Here is an 18,383-nt window from a genome sequence, read left to right as displayed (position 1 = left end):
TTCGCGCATTAAGTGCGAATTATTTCTGAAAGCTTTCAGAAGTTTAATTTGAAATAGTTACATATTTGGACTTCTTAACTCCGTCATTTAAAATTATAAAGCAAATTTATACTGTAGAAACGACGAGAGGCATTAGTAAATTCTAGAAAAGTTTTTAGGATTTTACCAGTCAAATGTAATAAAACAAGTACAAATTCCTTCTAATCTCACTGACATGCAGATGTTTTTAAAAGCGACAATCTTTTAAAACCCTCTAAAAATACATTTTTATATCCGTTATTCCTGATAAAAGAAGACGAATAACGCTTTTTTTTTCGTCACATATTCTGAAGGCGCAGGTTAAGGAAGATAAGATTAGTGACGAGGCGAAGAGCTTTTTCTTTCAGGTAAATTTAATTTATCCCTGAATTTGAAAGCTCCAACAATAGAGTAGACGTATTTAAATAAACGGCTTAGCTTTAGTTTTTTAGACTCTGTGAAAGAAAAAAAAATGTATTTTCACGTGACAAAAAATGTTGTAAGAGCATTAGAGGTTTCAGCTTTTAATTTCGTATAAAACCTGTACTCTTGGTGTTTTAAGTTTTTTTTTCATCGCAGCTTTTAATAAAAGCAGCAAAGAATGCACTTTAGCATGACATATTAAAAGAGAATATTAATTTTTTTCCCCTCTTCGGTTGAAAATAGATCTATTGATATTTAATGATTCATCAATAAAGAATTTAGTTTTAGCAAATAAAATTTGAACTATGGAGCAATCCTTAAAATAACAAACTGCTATGCATCGATTATTTACATTACAAAAATATGGTTGCTACTGATCTTCTGAGTTCAACTCCTTTCTCATACAAATAAAATTAATGATTTGTTCCTGAAAATTACAAACATTTTTCAATATTATGATAAAACAAATATGTAATGCTATAACTTTATTTCGAACAAGATATGTGTTCTTGATATTTTAGGCCTCTTTTCTCTTCCAAGTTTTTATAGATGTAGGAAAGAATGAACTTCACACCATGCAATTTTACGAAATCTTTTTTTTTTTCCTCTGTTACTTTCCACCTTAAAATTGATTAATCGGCATTTAATGAAAATTAGAGAAGTGTTAAGGTAAATAATAGTATTGACTTGAGAATAAATAAAGTTTTCTGTTATACTACTGTAATTTTGTAGTAATAATAGCAATAAAAGAAAACAATTACTTTCTCAATTCCAATTCCATTTTGGAGAGAATAATAATGAGTTATCGATGTAAACTGCGAAATAGCTTCGTCAGCTTTGTGAATGCAATATAAAACTGAGATATTATAAAATCTGAGCTATCTATATTTTAAATTGATTTTTGAGCAGTGTTTAATAAAATGACCAGATATTGTGCTTTGTTATGCCATATAGAAATGATATTATTACGGATTCCACCTCTACTACTAGGCCCGTAAAGTCACCGGGTTCGCCTATAGCGGGTGTATGGTGCGAAAACACAATCAGCAGGCCTCAGTAGAAAACAACAACGACGACATTTATTTACCCAAAGACACTAATACAAAGACGATAACTATGTACAGCCGAGACACAGCACACACAGCAGCGCACTACAACAGATAGTAGCCCTCAAGCAGAAATCGACCACAGCACACAAAGCGGCCAGACAGAATTCAGCAGGAGAGGGGATCCTCGGAGCTTCGCTCTACAGTCTCTCCAAACGGCTGAAATTCTCTACTGTCACTTCGCTTTAGCTGTATCCAACGGCTGATTCACTACTACACGACTGGCTATTCACACATGACACAACGCTGCTTCTACAGGATTCGGCACACAGCAGTTCATCACTTGCCTGAGCTCCACATAACGCTGGACTATTCAGCCTTTGCTTCGTTACCCTCTCGACGACTCCTTGCTTGTTTACGACTCCGACTACGATTCATTGCAGCTTGAGACTGCCGGCCTTTTATAGTTCCCGGAAGGTGGGCCGAGATCTTTCTGGGCCAATCAGGAGTATTTCAGTTCCTATTGGATGGATCGTTAAAATTCTCGAAGTTTCCAGAACTATATATTTTGTCGCCAAAGTCGCCAAGTTTGTCACCAAACTCTCGGATTACTAGCTCGGCACCCGAGCAGCATCCAATACAGATGATTGTAAATCAATCTTTCCGGTGATGGAACTAACCGTGCTGGGCAGTAGCATTACAGGTTTGAAACAATATACACATTTTTCTTTTCTTCCATTTATATTACTCTGCCGAATTTTAATGAATCACTACTTTTACTTTTTATTAAATGGGAAATATAGGCAACTGTCTGACAGTCTCTCTCTATTATGTATTTAATAATTTGTAAGATCCCAATGGAAAGCTCAATGATCATTCTTTTCCATCCACTAAGTGGCAGTCAATCAAATGAAAAGTAATGATGTGAAATGCTAGTTCAGAAACAATTGTGTGTGAATTTTTTAGAGTTCGTATGCATCATGCATATATGTAAAATCATAATCGCTTCAGTCATTTCCTTTCCACATATATCCATCCTAAACTGATCAAAAGCGGCTTATGCTGTTTAAATTCGGATGGAATATGGCGTAGTAAAAGAAATAAACAAATATCTAGGGACCACACAACTTTTCAATTGTAATCAAATATCATTTAAAACATTAATTAATTACCTTTTGTAAGTTTGTTTTCATTACGTTGCTTTATAATTCTAAAAAAAGTGCTTTATTTTTACGATCCTAAAACTAATTAAAACTTACATAATGTTAAAAAGTTCATTTTTTTTTTGTAAGTCCTTAAAATGAAAGTATTTTTTCATTTTTTATGCGTGAAATAATGAACCCAAATCTTTCGAAAGTGATCTGAAATTTAATATTTTGCTGTTTCATTCTATCATAATTTTCTACTTAAAACTGTTCATATAAGGATTAAATTAAATTCAATAAATATATATGTATATGGTTTTGTAGAAGAGGTGGAAGCGTGGGTCCCTAGACTTGCATTATCTAGAGGGCTTAAAATATTGTCTCAGTTTTAAAAAAATAACCTAACCTATAGTTAATTAGCATTTAGATTGTTAAAAAGTACTCTTTATGTTATTCTGAAAAAAAAATACGTACTTTTAAACCTTTTATTTCATATTTTTTATACGTGATATAATGAACTCAACTTTTTGAAATTGAAAGGCAGTTTATTGTTTTGCTATTTCAGTGTCAAAATTTCATAGATAGGGAGAGAGATTAAATTAAGATCAATAAAAAATATCTGGTTTTTGTAGTTGGGAAGAATAAAAGGAGGCCTCAAGACTTTCAATGCCTAAGGTCCCTAGAGGGCTTTATCCGGTCTTGATCGCAAGGGAAGCATCTTTATTCACATTGTAAAACTCAAACGATACCCTAAATATATACATTTTACAGTCAGGTGCATGTCCTTTCATTCTAATGATTGAACTTTTTGCTGACTTTTTTTCCGAGTCATTTTTAGGTGGATTATATTCTATGCTTAGAATAAGTAACGTTAAAACTAACATGAAAACATTTATAATCCGTTAATGACACAGACTATAAAAAATTTACTGAAATTATTATAAACAAAAAAATAATAACTGTGGTATTATTTTTTTTTATTTAAGGCATTAAGTTTATTTGAATAAGCAGAATTTTTTTTTGACAATTTGTAATTATATTCACTCACAAATTATTGTAAAAAATTAACAGTTAGTCACTTTGATGCAAGGCCATTAATGGAAGTAATATCTATATTTTTTTAAACATCATTCCCAAGACAATAATGGTACGGTTTCAATTCCTATTAAAATTAAATTATTGATTTGGACGTTGTGAAAATTATACTTAGATTTTTACACCTCGAATAAAGCAGAAAACGTGTGAAAGAAGTTAGAATTATTCACCCGGATTCTTCAAATACTCTTCGTATAGAGAATTTAAAGATTGATCTTTAATCATTGAGTAATCTAGCGTTATATAGTTGATAAAAAATTCAATAAATAATTTACTGAACTAAACTTCTACTCAGAAAGGCAAATATTATCTAAATATAACTCAAAAAGTTTTATTTTTAATAAAATATATTATGACAACTTTATTTGCTCTTTACTTTAAAAATTCTCTGAACTCTTTAATTTTTATTACTATTTGTATTATTAACAAGAACATGCTTCATTACCATTTAAACTAAATACCGGATAATAAAATAAATTGTAACATTCAACTGTTTAAGTTTTAAAAATTTGCGAAAGTATTTTCATTCATTTATAACTTTAAAATGGAATAACGGCAAAAGATGTTATCACTGTTTGTTTCATTAAAATTTTGTAGAAGTAAATAGTGAAATCAATTAAATTTTTACCCGCACTAACATTTTTAGACTTCTAACATATTTCCATCAATTAAAAAGAAATATATCATTTGAAATTTTATGAGGAAAACGTCTCCGGAATGAAGTCACCGAAAATAAACTGTCTTAAAATGGCAGAATGTCACCCTATTTATCTACTCATTTTATCTTTGCTTTTCTTAGCTTGATCTCATATTTTTCTAAATTATAAAAACTCCCATCCAAAATGAAGGAATTCTACAGGAATTTCTCAACAAGAGTAAAACGAAATATTCAAACCAACTATTACAGTGAAACAAATTACAGTCTCACCTTTCTTTCTCCCGAGGTCACATTCTTTCCATTTTGCTAGTGGGAAAAAAAATGCATTCTTTGGATTCTAAGAGGGCAGTCATCGCTCAATTGAAACTATGTTTGAAGCAGAACTAGAGAAAACCATTGGTTCGTTTCTGTGATCTGGGAACGTCTTTCAAAAGATGTAACCGTCCTATTCCTTTCCGTTGTTAAAATCATTTATCATATTTCATCTATCACAGACTGTGGGTCAAATCTTCGCAAAGGTGGTCTTTTTCCGCAGAAACGATTTTAAATTCTTTCGGAATATTCTGGCATGCAGTTTTAAAAATGCGTGCTTTTCATTTTCTACGCATAACCCCGATTCCTTCAACTTTTTTCTTTTCATTTCGAACCTCGGAATGCCTGAAAGGGTGTAAGATTTAAGTCAATATTTCATTTTCTGTATACGACGTTTCGGGTATATATTTTCTCAATCTAAGCGGACCCCCTTTGTCTGCATAGCCTGTTTTGCAGGCTATCGAATGGAATCAGGAAACAATTTTATCAAAAGTATAGTGAAAATAAAATTGTATTTTAAATTTTAAAATGAATTATTTATATTATTACTGTCTTAAAACCTCTTTTCACAAATGGGCCGATTTTCGAAAGGAATTATCTTGAATGCTTTAGGAATATATCCACTTTCAAATTTAGAAATGAAAGAGTCAAGTTTAGGCCAATATTTAATTATGATTAATGTATGCGGAGTTTCGGTTCATTTTTTCTTCTTGTTAACACTAGACTCTTAGTTTTTCTAATCAACATATTGAGCTGAATGAAATTAAAATTTCATTCGGCTCATTCAATATTAAAATTAAATTTGAAATTAATTTTTTTTATTTTTAAAATAATTATGATTATTGGAAATTTTCAATTGAAAGGCTTTTAAATCCTTTAAAAATATTTTTGCTCTTCGTTTTAAAATTACCTTTCATTTTCAAATATAATATCTACATTCTGCAAATAATGGATTACATATATGGATGGGAGATTTAAATCAATATTTCATTTTCTGTGTTGGGAGGTTCGTTAGTTTTGCTAATGAATTATTCTGATCTTTTCCTTATATTTTTATTAAGTCTTATCCTGAATAATTTAGGATTAAAAACGTATATAAATTAAAATTTTTATAAGTATTACTGTAATTGCAATAATTTTACATAGTGAAGGTTTGATTAGGGATAAAGTAATTCAAATTTTTTAAGGATAGTGCGATATTTAATTTTAGAAAAACTCAACATTAATTCCTTCAAAATTTTATTCAAAGTTTGAAGAGTTTCGAAAATAACGTACGATTTTATTCAGTATTGAGTCATTTAATATGTGATGTTTCGTTAATTGATTTCTGCAATTTATTCTTGCAATTTAGCTATTCTAGTTAAGGCAAATATTATGCTTATACACAGTTTAAATTTTGCATTTTAATTTGGGTAAATTAAGAGTTTTTCACCGTTTCTTTAATTAAATATTGTTCTAGAAGACTTCTCAAGTTTAAACCTGAATAAAACCCTATATGTTTAGATACCGCATAGGTAACCTTTACTTTGATACCTTATTCAAAAGGGCATAAGCATTAATTAAAATGCAACTACTCTTCTACTTTTCTTAACTATCCCATGGAATTGATTTTAAATTTTGCATGAAAGAAATTTTAAAAGGCAATAACTCTTAAAAATGTATTAATTTCAAAGTTTCCTTTGAATCATGATAAATTATTTTCCAACACTACTTTAAGTAACATTTTCTTACACCGGTTGTCAAATTTAACAATAAATTCTGAAATGCAAACCTAATTATATCATTTTATCCTCAATTAAGAGATTTTCAAAAGAAATTGAAATATTATAAAGAAATTAAGTTGCATTTCTGATGCACTAATTTACAATGAATTTTCTTTAAGTACACCATCAGTTATGTCCTTTATAACTTATATATTAAATTATGAAACAATCATAATTTAATATGTTAATATATTAGAATTTTTAAAGAATATAATTTTTTGAAAACCTTACTTACTCATATGATTTAAAGTTCATTCCAGCGTTACTTTCAGAAATATTTTTATTTGACTGTTTAATTGATGAATAAAATTAAGATACTTAAATATAAATTACAGGCTATCTTAATTAACAACACTATTGCGTTGATTGGTACATTGGAATGCTCCACAGCTAGATTATTTGAAATGTCATTTAAATAACAAAAGTCTTCACTTCATGAATTAAAAAAATATTATTAGCAAATAATATTAAATGCTAGCTTATGAAATAAGTTATAAGGTAATCAACCAAAAGTGTATTTGTACATGGAAATCTTTCAGTAATAGGAAATATAAAGAGATGAAAATCTTTCTTTGCCTTTCTAATATTATTGACGATTCTTTAAAACAATATTCCTAGTTTTGTATGAAACTGACTCGGATTCAAATGTGATGAGAAAATTAAATATTTAAGATAATGTATGACGAAATTCAGAAAACGAAATCGCCGTACATATGAAAAGTGAGATACCTTTAAAGTTAGAGATTTTGATTTAAACTTATTTTCCGTAAGTTTAAAGCCTTATTCGAAATAAATCACTCAATTTGTGTTTTATAACTAATTGTTAGCTCACATGGCAGTTTCAATTAGCATATTATAACAGCAATTTAGGGTAAGCATCTTTAAACGGAAACTTCATAAGAAAATCAAAATTGTTTTCACACTTCCGGCTTTCGAAACAATGTAACTAATTCAGTTTGAGGATGTGTTAGATTGAAATACGACGAGTAAATTGAATATTTAAAAGTGTGTATGTGTGTGTGACAAAAGTAAACTTTGGGAACCAAGTCAAATTACCGGACTTCGAAAGCAGCGGGATATATACAATGTTACTTGAGGTTTCTCTTTAAATTTATCGAGAATAGATATTTGAAAGGCAAAGGAATAGATTTTCCATGCATCTTACAATAAAAGCGTTCAGACCGTTTGGAGTATTGATGTTCCCTCATGCCGCATTCAGACTGATTTTACTTTCAAAATTCTTCATTCTGCTACTTGTTTCCTTCAAGACATCATCAGTAGTGAATTCCGAAATCACTACGCCAGCATTCCGTATGCACAGCTTCAACCTCCTTTTGTGTCTCTTCGAAACACGGTTTGTGTTTGATTTAAGTTTCTCTTCCCCAAAAGCAGAATTTCCGAGGCTACTTAAGGATATTTCATTTCTTTCTCTGCTTTCGAAACAATATTGCTAAAAAGTCTTTCATTTTACGAGAAGAATGCACTTCCTCCTTAAAATTCAGAGAATTCTTAAGGTAGAAAGGAAAAAGTTAGGAAGGAAAAGTGAAAATGAGATAATGCCCCTTGTTATAGTAGCATTCGGGTGTAGAATGCACCAAGTAAAATTTCTGTTTAAAACTAATTAAGTATAATTTTCATTTCGAAAAATTGTAATTTTTCAAAACCAAATTTTTGGAATTCATATTTTACCAGTTATTCACGCCGGTAATTCCAACGTTTTGCATTCTTGCAATACGTCAAAGGATTTCTCTCGGCCCATGTAAAATTTCTCTAAATAATTGAACGCTGGAACATATTTATAGCTTAAAAGAATTCCCGCTCAACAGGGAAATTGTTAATAAGGCTACGAGATGCAGTTATTATACGACTTCCTTTTGAAAAAGGAAGATCGGAACAAATATCCAGAATATTCACAATAGAATAACAGTATTGTCTGCCTTAAAGATATGCCTAATAGGATTTATGTCTAGTATTCCTTTTATGCACTATTATTATATTCTTTACATAATGCAATATTTATTAAAGAATAAATAATACTAGTTTTGAAGAAACTAGGATAAATAAATTCTAATATTTAAATATTTGAAACCAAACCTACTTAATTCCATTCTTTTGAAAATAGAGTTCTTTGTTTTGTAAAGTGAAAACGAAAAGACAAATATCTATATATAAGCAGTAAGTGTAGAATATTTTCTATAAGGATATTTACGTCTATTTGTTTATAAAATGAAAATTTCATTGCTGATATATTAGTATCTCTAGCTTATAAGTAATATCACATAATGTTGAATTTCAGTGCTCGTCTAAACGAGAAAGAAAATGGTTATTTGTGTGCAGTCAAAATTTTATTTAATATAAAATTAGAGATTGTAAAATTTATTTATATCAAAACTATGAATAGAAAACAGAACATAGTTTATTACTCCCGAAATAATATTCTATTATTTTATGACTATTATAATAAACTAAAAATACTTCCTAATAGTTTGGATTCAAAGAAAAATTTATTTGAAATAAATGACATTATTTCAAAATTAGAACAATTTTGATCTTAATTAAAGAAATTCAGATCTTTGTAAGCTGATCTCAAATTTCCAATTTTGTTACTGATTTTTCTATTTATTAATGTAAAAGATAAAAATTAATGGGGATTTTTTAGTACTGAAATGAGTAGTGCTTTTTTAAATTTGTAAACCATGAAAAATAATTAATTTCATCGTTAAATATCTAAAAACCGCCTCAAGGAATATTTTGAAACCCTTTTTTTTTTATGTTTCCATTTCATGTTTTCGTTCTTTTTGTTTCATCCATATGCATCGATAATTCACTAGTTTAAAAAGTAAATGTAAGTATATAAATATCTACAAGAAAATATAAATTAACTATACAACATCAAGGAATAATTATATAAGATGCAGAAACGTTCCAAAATAAATGTACAAGCTGAATTATTAGTTTTTTGAAAGCGAATGCCTACTTACACTGTTCCCTTTAGAAAATTTGACTGGCAGTCTTTCTATGTGATACTTGTATATATTATATTATAGATATTAATATTTTTCATAAAAATGAGAAAACAATGTTCTTTATCAAGAAAATGTTTATTTAATTCAAAGTAATTTTAAGAAAACAAAGGTCATAAGAAGAATATTTTAATTCTTCAAGCATACATACAATATAACTTTTTGAATGAAACATTTTAAATAAAATGTAAAATTAATAAAGCAAAATTAATAAGATAAAAATAAAATTAAAAAAGCAAAATCTACGATATTCTTTGCTAAAACCACACATAGTTTTCTAAAATAAAAGCATGAGTCAGCATTTTGAAAACTTGAAATCTACAACGATTTTAAGACAATGTAAAAAAAAAACTGAGTATCAAGAATAATTTAATAGACTAATAGTATATATTCATCAGCAATTAAATTTCATAAAACTTGGAAAAGAGAGTCGTTATGCTTGAAAGAATTTCCAAGAATTCAGAAACATGTCGACATTCTGAATTAGAATATTTATAATGAAACGTTTAAAATGATTTTTGCCTTAAAACTAATATTGATGCTGTTTCAGATTTTTCTTTATCGTAACGACCGTTACAAATCTCCCACGTATCCCAAAGCAATTAAGATTTCATTCTCCGAGGCGGACTAATCTGTTTTATGCCTAATACTTTTTTGGGGATTTTTTTTAATTCGTATGGGTTCTGTTTCCTCCCATATTTGAAGTTGGGGATTATCGAAATGGGGAAAGTCAAAAACAAGCAATCCCACAATAAAAAAGGTAATATTTCAAAGTATCAAAATATTAGAAAAGAATTTCCAATACATTCATTAAAATCTTCATGTTAAAAAGATACATTTGCATCTCCTTATGAAATCTGGGTAAATTTAGTTATTTTTCAGTGTTTATTTCAGAAATAAATATCTTGAAAAAGTATTGCTTTTTATCTCTAATTAGTACTTAATTGTAATTTATAATTCTACATATTTACTGGAATTAAAGCAAATTGGCTAATGAAATATATATATATATTTTCACACAAAACTTAAGCTATATTTATTTTTATAAAAATAATGTTAAATGAAACAAAATATCCTGAAAATAAAGGTTGCACATTCGTCATGCTTTGATGGAATTCATTTGAACATATCAGTTTATAAATAATATTAAAAACATTTAAGATGCGGGTAATTTTATTTTCTTAAATCCTAGCCGGTCGAATCATTCATTAACTATCCCAATTAAGATGTAAATCATAATCTTCCAACATTACCGATTAAGATGTAAGAGACAGATATAATAATTTAGTCCTTAATGATTCTCATACCCTTAGGCAAATGAGGAAATGTCCGAGAATGACCTGAAAGTTCACTTGAATTATTTCGTCGGGAAGTCCTTTCGTGTGATCGAATTACCATGATGATTTCATCTCAAATGAGTTTAGCTTTCGCGACCAATGAAGAGGATAGTAAAATCTACAAGAGATCGAAAGTAATTTAATATTTGACAAAGTATATTGTCTTGCATACCAATCATACAAAACTATTATTTAACATTTCGTAATACATTAAACGATTTCTAAATATAATTTCGGTTTTAATTATTGTGTGTAAGTAATGGCACGTTGAAAATGTCACTTAAAAATATTTAACATGCAGTACATTCTTTTGCAAAACATAAGCAATCAGTAATAATCTGCAGATGTTATGTGTAACATGTCTTCGTCTTTTAATCAGCGTTTGTGACCTTTCATGCATTCTTTGAGTATATTTAGAACCACATTAATTATGTTGCAAATTCTTTGTGTCTTTGTTTTGTTATAGATTTTATTCTTTTGCATACCTTTACTAATATATTGTTTGCATTGTACTTTATTCTCATATATATTTTAATTAGTTATTATATTTTGTTTCTGGTATGAATTTTCGTGTGCATGTTTAAGTATATTTATTAACATTGAATGTTTTAGACATAAGAATTTATCTTCGTGCATGTCACAAATTGCATTTGCTTCTCACATCTGCGATTATTTGTTATGTACTACGATTGACACTGTACTATGATTTGCTTATTTAGTTTAGAATTTTGCTTGGAAACATTCTTTCTTATTTTTGCGAAATACCTTCATTCTGATGTAAGTATTAACTCGGAAAAATATATACTAACTGAACTTGAACATCATGAAGAATGCAAATTTAAAAATTATTTTTCTTACATACATGAATCTTAAAGGTCGTTTTCTACTAGCTTACTTTACAGCTGCAGCTAACTCTACAGATAACTGATATTTTAAAATTACCTGTTGTATTTTCACATACAATCGAATTACCTCACTTAATCCTTTCTTAAACAGAGAAACATTGTTCAAACTTAATCCTTAAAATTAGACATCATTCCGAAATATGTCATGACGTGTATACCTTCAATAGTTCTTTCCTAAATAATATAATGGCTTTCATAGTTCCAATGAAAATCTTTCATCATCTTGTATTGAAAATATTTAAAAAAATTGATATTTCGCTGATAAGAAATAAATAGAAAATACACAGTGTTAGAAAATGCACAATTCTATTAGTAGCTCTAACTTTTCATCATTTTAATACTTTAGATTTATTGCGTTTATTCTCTTTCGGGACTATTATGCAAAAGGGAATGTGCTGAATCGAGTGCCTATATGTCATTCGCCATTTTTCGTCTCAAATTATTGCATATTAGCTGCCTAATATGTAGTTGTGTGTAATAAGTGTTTAATTATCTACAGAATTTTCTATGTTTTTACCTGCTTCACATATTAAACCTTTTGCTTTAATTAATCAAATTGAGCCATAAAAAAATCAATAATTGGTTAAAATAACGCAGATCTTTGTCAATTTGTTGTTATGTAAGAATGATGGTCAATTAGTTTACGTTTAGAGGCTTTCATTTTTTATAAGATTCGTCTTCAACACTATGCAAAAGAAACTTTTAAAGACAATTTAATGTGAACAATACGCCACGAAATAATACAAATATTTATATTTTCTGCGAAATTTATTTCACCAAAACCTTTATCAATAAAAATCAATCATGTAAATAATATTTAACACAAAAGAACATCGATAAATTAATAACTAATTTCAAAATGCATGTTAATTCCTTTCGCATCCTTACATTTTTAACCGATTTTCTACCATAAAAGAAGGTCCTCGAGGGAAATTCCCTTCCATAAAAGATCAAACATCCTTTATCCTAAATACATCCACGCAATACACTATTTAAACTATAATGACTATGTAATGTCTGATCTTAAAATGTATCTATTATCTTTCTTATTGAAATCTTACCCTCCAAGTTAAACGTTTTAACCGGAACACCGTTAATTAAGTTAAAGCCGAAACTATGCGATAAGGTCCATTACTCCCCAAAAGCCAACTTCTCATATTATCACTGCCTCGTATACATAAGAAACGAGACGCGAAGTCCCAACGGACGCTTAGAGTCGATCATCAGACCTTACGCGAGTCATTGTTATTCAACAATCTCCCTTGAATACCTGATGAGTTGAGCCTAGAGTGTGATATATAGCATCGCCTTACAGCCGGATAAAAGGGATACTTTTCCGGAAACCCTGGAATCGCCCATTTCTTGAGAGTTGAAGAAGATTTAGTTTGCTTTAAGCAAGGGAAAAAAATCTCGCCCTTGGCATGTAGACTTGTTTGAATTACGAGACGTGATCGAAGTGACAGTTTCAATTTACTCAGCTCTCAAACGAGATTGATAATTCATCGTGCTAACAAGACTTGGCTGGGTTTCGTATATTAAGCCGCCGTCGGTAAGCGACGTTGTTTTGGAATAAATGGATAGGTTGTTGAAAGTCGTTGTTTTTGTAGCTAACGAAGTATCGGCGCTTGTGTTCAAATACGTCAGCGCTGGAATCTGCTCGAATCTTATTTAACCGTTAAGCTTCTTTTTAAAAAAGAGCTCACCGGTTGTGGTAAGAGTTGAAGAATAAACCTTACTGTTTAAAATGTGTTTGAAAGGCTTCAAAAATGAATTATTGTAGAGTAAAGGTCATTGTCCCATCTCTCTTTAGTAAACGTCGTTAAATAAATTAATCAAATAATAATTTCATAGAATCTTTCTACTGAACACTTCAAAATTTAATTTTTCGTCTGTTATAAAATTTCATATCTTTCCATACCGAATATTAAATGGCAAACTTTTGTATAATATATTCGTCTTTATTTTCATAATAGAATACATTAGAAAAACTGTTGGATTTTCAAGATGTTTTCAAATACAATTTTCGTTTTCATTATAAGAAATGTTTATTTCTGAGGAACTGGAGAAAGTTTGGTTTGCTCTCAGCAAAAATAGAAAAAAATCTCGCCCTTGGCCTGTAAAATTGTTTGAATTACGTGACGCGATCGAAGTGACAGTTTCAATTTACTCAGCTCTCAAACGAGATTGATAATTCATCGTGCTAACAACACTCGACTGGGTTTCCTATATTAAACCGCCCCCGGTAAGCGGGGTTGCTTGGGAATAAATGGATAGATTGTTTAAAGTCGTTTTTGTAGCTAATGAGGTATCTGTGTCGTGGAGTAGCAAGAATTTTAATAAATATTTCAGTTTGGCTTTAAAATTTATTAACTGGTTAATAGTTTTTTTTAACTGGTTGTTGTTGTTAGGAATGGCGTTCTTTTAATTATTAGGGGAAAATTTCATCCAAAATAATTTTATCCAATTTTAGATTTTTCGTTTGATACGATTTAGCACTTTGAATGCAATGTGGAGTTCTTTTTTAGAATGCGATGAAATATTTGTTCACACTGAGCTTATACTGGTTTAAGCTTTTATATTATAATTTATTGGTAAAAGAAAATTAAATACTGTAGAAGAATTTTTTTAAATATTATTATAGTTTATATTAGAAGATACGAGAAGACATTTTTCTGTTGAAATTATTTAGAAAAATTATATTTGTTCATCTTAAAAAAACGCATTAAAGTTAAATAAAATTCGTCGAGTTAATGAAGTGGGCAAAGCTTGGTCAGAGATAGAATGCCAAATTGTTTCAGATACAAGACAGTAAATGAAGAAATTTGCTTAAAATTAGCTGTATAATTTGCCTTTAATATTTTTTTCAATTTCGTATAATACTCAATCTAACAATGTTATGATGAAATTCAAACTTATTCATCAAAACAGTCAATCGCATGTTTTACGAATGTTAAAATAAAAATATTACTCTTTTACATATTAACTCCAAAATAGGATTTTCACTTCCAGTTTTGCTTCTTAGTATATGCATTTTTTACTTCTCACACACAATTTGTAGCAATTTAATTCATTTTATATTTTTCAATTGCGTCAAGTAACACTGGAATTTTTTGAAAAATATTTTCCATATTAATCGTTAAATAGCTTAAATAGTCAATAATCTGGACGAATAAGCTAGTCCGCTATTATGCTTTATTCAGCCCATAGGATTACGAATTAATTAGTTCCGATTTTAGTCATTAACTGAAACATCACACTGTGTAATTTCCCGTGGAAATTGTGAATTCTGAAATTCCGACGACCATTTTCCAAGACAAACTGCAAATATAGTGCTATAATGCAACTGATGGCGGAACTTAAAATGGTGGTGTGGGTGTGGGTGTGGGCGTGTGTGAATTTATCAATGTTCTAAAAATTATTTCCTAATTACTCAAACTTTGGTTTTATTTCTGAAATGTGCGGACTTTTATTTTCCCATAGTAACTTTTTAGCGTATAGGACCAGAATGCTGTGTCAGTATATTCCTTTCTGAAAATACATAAATTCAAAATTCTTTCTCACGCTTTCTTTCCATCTTGTTCAGTACGCTGCATTACGCTCGTCAAGGCTTAAGAAATTTTGATAATAGAATATATATATCTTTCTTTAATGTTATGAAGAACAGAAACTGTTGAAGAACTCCACCACTGTTTCCCTTCAAATTCAAAAGGACTTTTTTACATACATTTTTCACACACACATTATATTTTTATTATTATAATATTATATATAAAATCCATGGTGAACTTGCATATGCTAAATTATGTAATCCATTAATGATAGGCATATGCTCCCAATTATAACAGCCTTTTAAATGAAGAAAAATATTTTATGTTGTATGAGTCAATAATTGTACTGCTGAAAAAAAATTACAAATTCAAAAAACAAAACAAAAAAAAAACCATTGTGACGTTATATGCAATAAAAAAGTATACAAAATTTTGAAGTGAGCAATTACCAATTTTTTAGAAAGTAAAATGTTTAGATGACATTTTTTAAAATTTCTTTTCATACTTTATTGGTTTAAATATTGAATGGAAAAGCGAAGAACAGATATTCAGCTAATTTAAATAATGTAATAGAAAATAATTCTGATTTTGCGGAAAACAACAAAATGGCAAGAATTAAATAATTTCCCTACAAAATAAATTATTATTTAAAATACTATTACAATAAACATTCTTATAAATTTTAAATAAATGTCAATATTTACTCCAGATGCCCTTCGGTTGAAATAAAGAAACGCACTAAAAAAGTAAATTCTTGTTCGTTATAAAACATTGTGGATGTAACATATGCATATCATAATAAATCATTTAATCAAATCTGCTCTACTTGTGTATTCTCTTTTTTTATATATTTTTAATGAAGTAACGTATTGAACTTAAATTTGACGACACAGGGATCCACTCGCAAGAATCCTTTATCCAATGGTGCCGTTTCTTTATATATTGATCAGTAGAGTATGTGGCTGAAGATTTGTGAGCTGCAGTCTGAACGTGCTGAATGTTATTCTTGATAAATTCAATTACAAAACAGACTCCTCCAAGTAATCAGACAATGGTCCAGATAAAATGCCAGGCGTTAAAGCGTCATCAAAAAAGAATGACCCAATAAATGCCTTTCCATATTGTGTATCGAAAATTTACAGATCAACGCATTTGATGCCAGATTGTATGTTACGAGGTTTATCAACTAACATTTATATTTAAATTTCACCTAGTGAATATTTTCTTAAAAAAGCATGGGATTCCTTGCATTTTAAATATTTTTACATTTAATTTTCAGTATTTTAAATGTGCTATATTTAATTTAAATGCGATTTAAATTTATTTAATTAAATGCTATTTAAATTTATTTAGATGTTTATGCATTTAATTAAATGCAGTTAATGTAAATATAATTGAATACAATTTAAATGCGATATTTAATTTAGATGCAATTTAAGTTTCTGGCATTCGACATATTCTGCAGATGCAATAAGTTTTTCTTCAAATTGAAAATCTCCCTGTTGTTAATTCATATAATGATAATCTAAATTCATTTCGACTATAAACGGTTTGTCAGATTCCTGTCTTTTTTCAGGATCTGAAGATGAAATCAATTGAGCGACAAGAAAGCTGACTGATTAAATCCTTGATAGTACAGAAACACTAATGGCTTAGAGGTAAGTCAATCTTTTACATTAAATTCTTCTAGTACAACATAGTACAGTAGAAAAATTCTACTAATACAGCATAGTGCAGTACAAGAAACCTTTTATGATCAATACATACCAATTGTTTCAAGAATTACACTCGACTTCAAGTACATTGAGATATAATATGAATAATAAGTGCCATCCTCTATTTTTGAAACTGGGAATTTTCTTTTTTATATCTATAGTATATCTTCAGGGTATGCGAAAGTACGAAATCAATTAAGGAGTTTTAATTATTTTCAAACAGCATAAAGTCTTTGTTATTCTCTCCTAGAATACATGATTTCAATTAAATTCTGCCAATTTTCTAGAAAATGATAAAAAGAAATGGATAAAAAATTTATTTTTGGAGATATAAATTGATTTTGAGACAATCTCCCCCCCCAAAAAAAAAATACGTTGAAATTAAACTTCGCAGCAGTTGGCAAACTTATCTTTAAAAATCTTAACTAGCCCTTTGAAACTGAATGTCAGCTAAAATTAAAGGTTTGCTCATATAAAGTCTAATTTTAAGAAATCGAAGAATACATATTCTGAACCAAATTTCCAAACGCAAGATACTTTGAATTAAATTTCATAGAAGTCTGATGCTTTAAAAACTAAATATTAATTCATTTTATGCCAATATTAAAATCTGAAATATGAATGCATGATTGAAATATTTTTTTATTCAGTACAGAAACCAATATTGGGGAAAATTTCTTGGGCTAATTTAAAATATAATGTTCCGTCCCATAATGAAATTTTAATTAAGCATCTTTTTTTATTTAGTTTTATTCAGTCAATATTTCAAGGAAGAATATTTTTTTTATTAAAAGAAGAATTTTTCTTTAAAAAAAAACTACGATTTTTATAACAGAAAAAAAGAATTTTTTCGCATTTAAAGTATTGGATTTTAAAACTTATTACAGAAACTTAAAATTTTTGTAATAAAACATGAATTAGAAGAATTTATAAAATTATTGAAATTCATGTCAAAAGGTTAGCATTAAAATATCGTATTACAGAGTGGCATCAAAAAAGGATAACTCCAAATCTGGAGAACTAATGTATATGAACACAAATGAAAAGGGCTGACGCAAAATGAACAACAGAAAAATGTTGCCAATTAGCTAACATTCAACTGAATAGAAATATGGATTTTAATTGTAATTTTACAAAATTTAGTCATGTAGAGGGAATGGATATAAATAACAAATTGTATATGATTATGAAAACAATAATTACAAACGTTCAAATATCAAAAAATTTATTTTATTAGAAGAAAAATGTAATTTAATCCAATATTTCTTTCCCTGCATTTTTCGAATAATTTATTTCTCCATGCATACCACTGAGATTTGTTACTCCTCTAAAGCACTCCTTAAAACAAATGCAAAAAATTACAACTCTAATCAAATCGAATTTTTTAAAATATTC

At 28.7% G+C, this 18,383-nt stretch overlaps 1 long non-coding RNA gene across 1 annotated transcript in view; it reads left to right on the top strand.

The window, feature by feature from the left end:
- LOC129958736 (uncharacterized) overlaps positions 1–16,932 on the top strand; it is a 70,132-nt gene extending 53,200 nt beyond the window's left edge. Inside the window, exon 3 of the long non-coding RNA XR_008783295.1 lies at positions 16,850–16,932. This is a non-coding gene — a long non-coding RNA (uncharacterized LOC129958736). The remainder of the gene's footprint in view (positions 1–16,849) is intronic.
- The last annotated feature ends 1,451 nt before the right edge of the window (positions 16,933–18,383 follow it).

This window comes from Argiope bruennichi, chromosome X1 (genome assembly GCF_947563725.1).
Source record: "Argiope bruennichi chromosome X1, qqArgBrue1.1, whole genome shotgun sequence".
In the NCBI taxonomy this organism is placed as follows: domain Eukaryota; kingdom Metazoa; phylum Arthropoda; class Arachnida; order Araneae; family Araneidae; genus Argiope; species Argiope bruennichi.
This window is presented reverse-complemented; position numbering and strand designations above follow the sequence as displayed.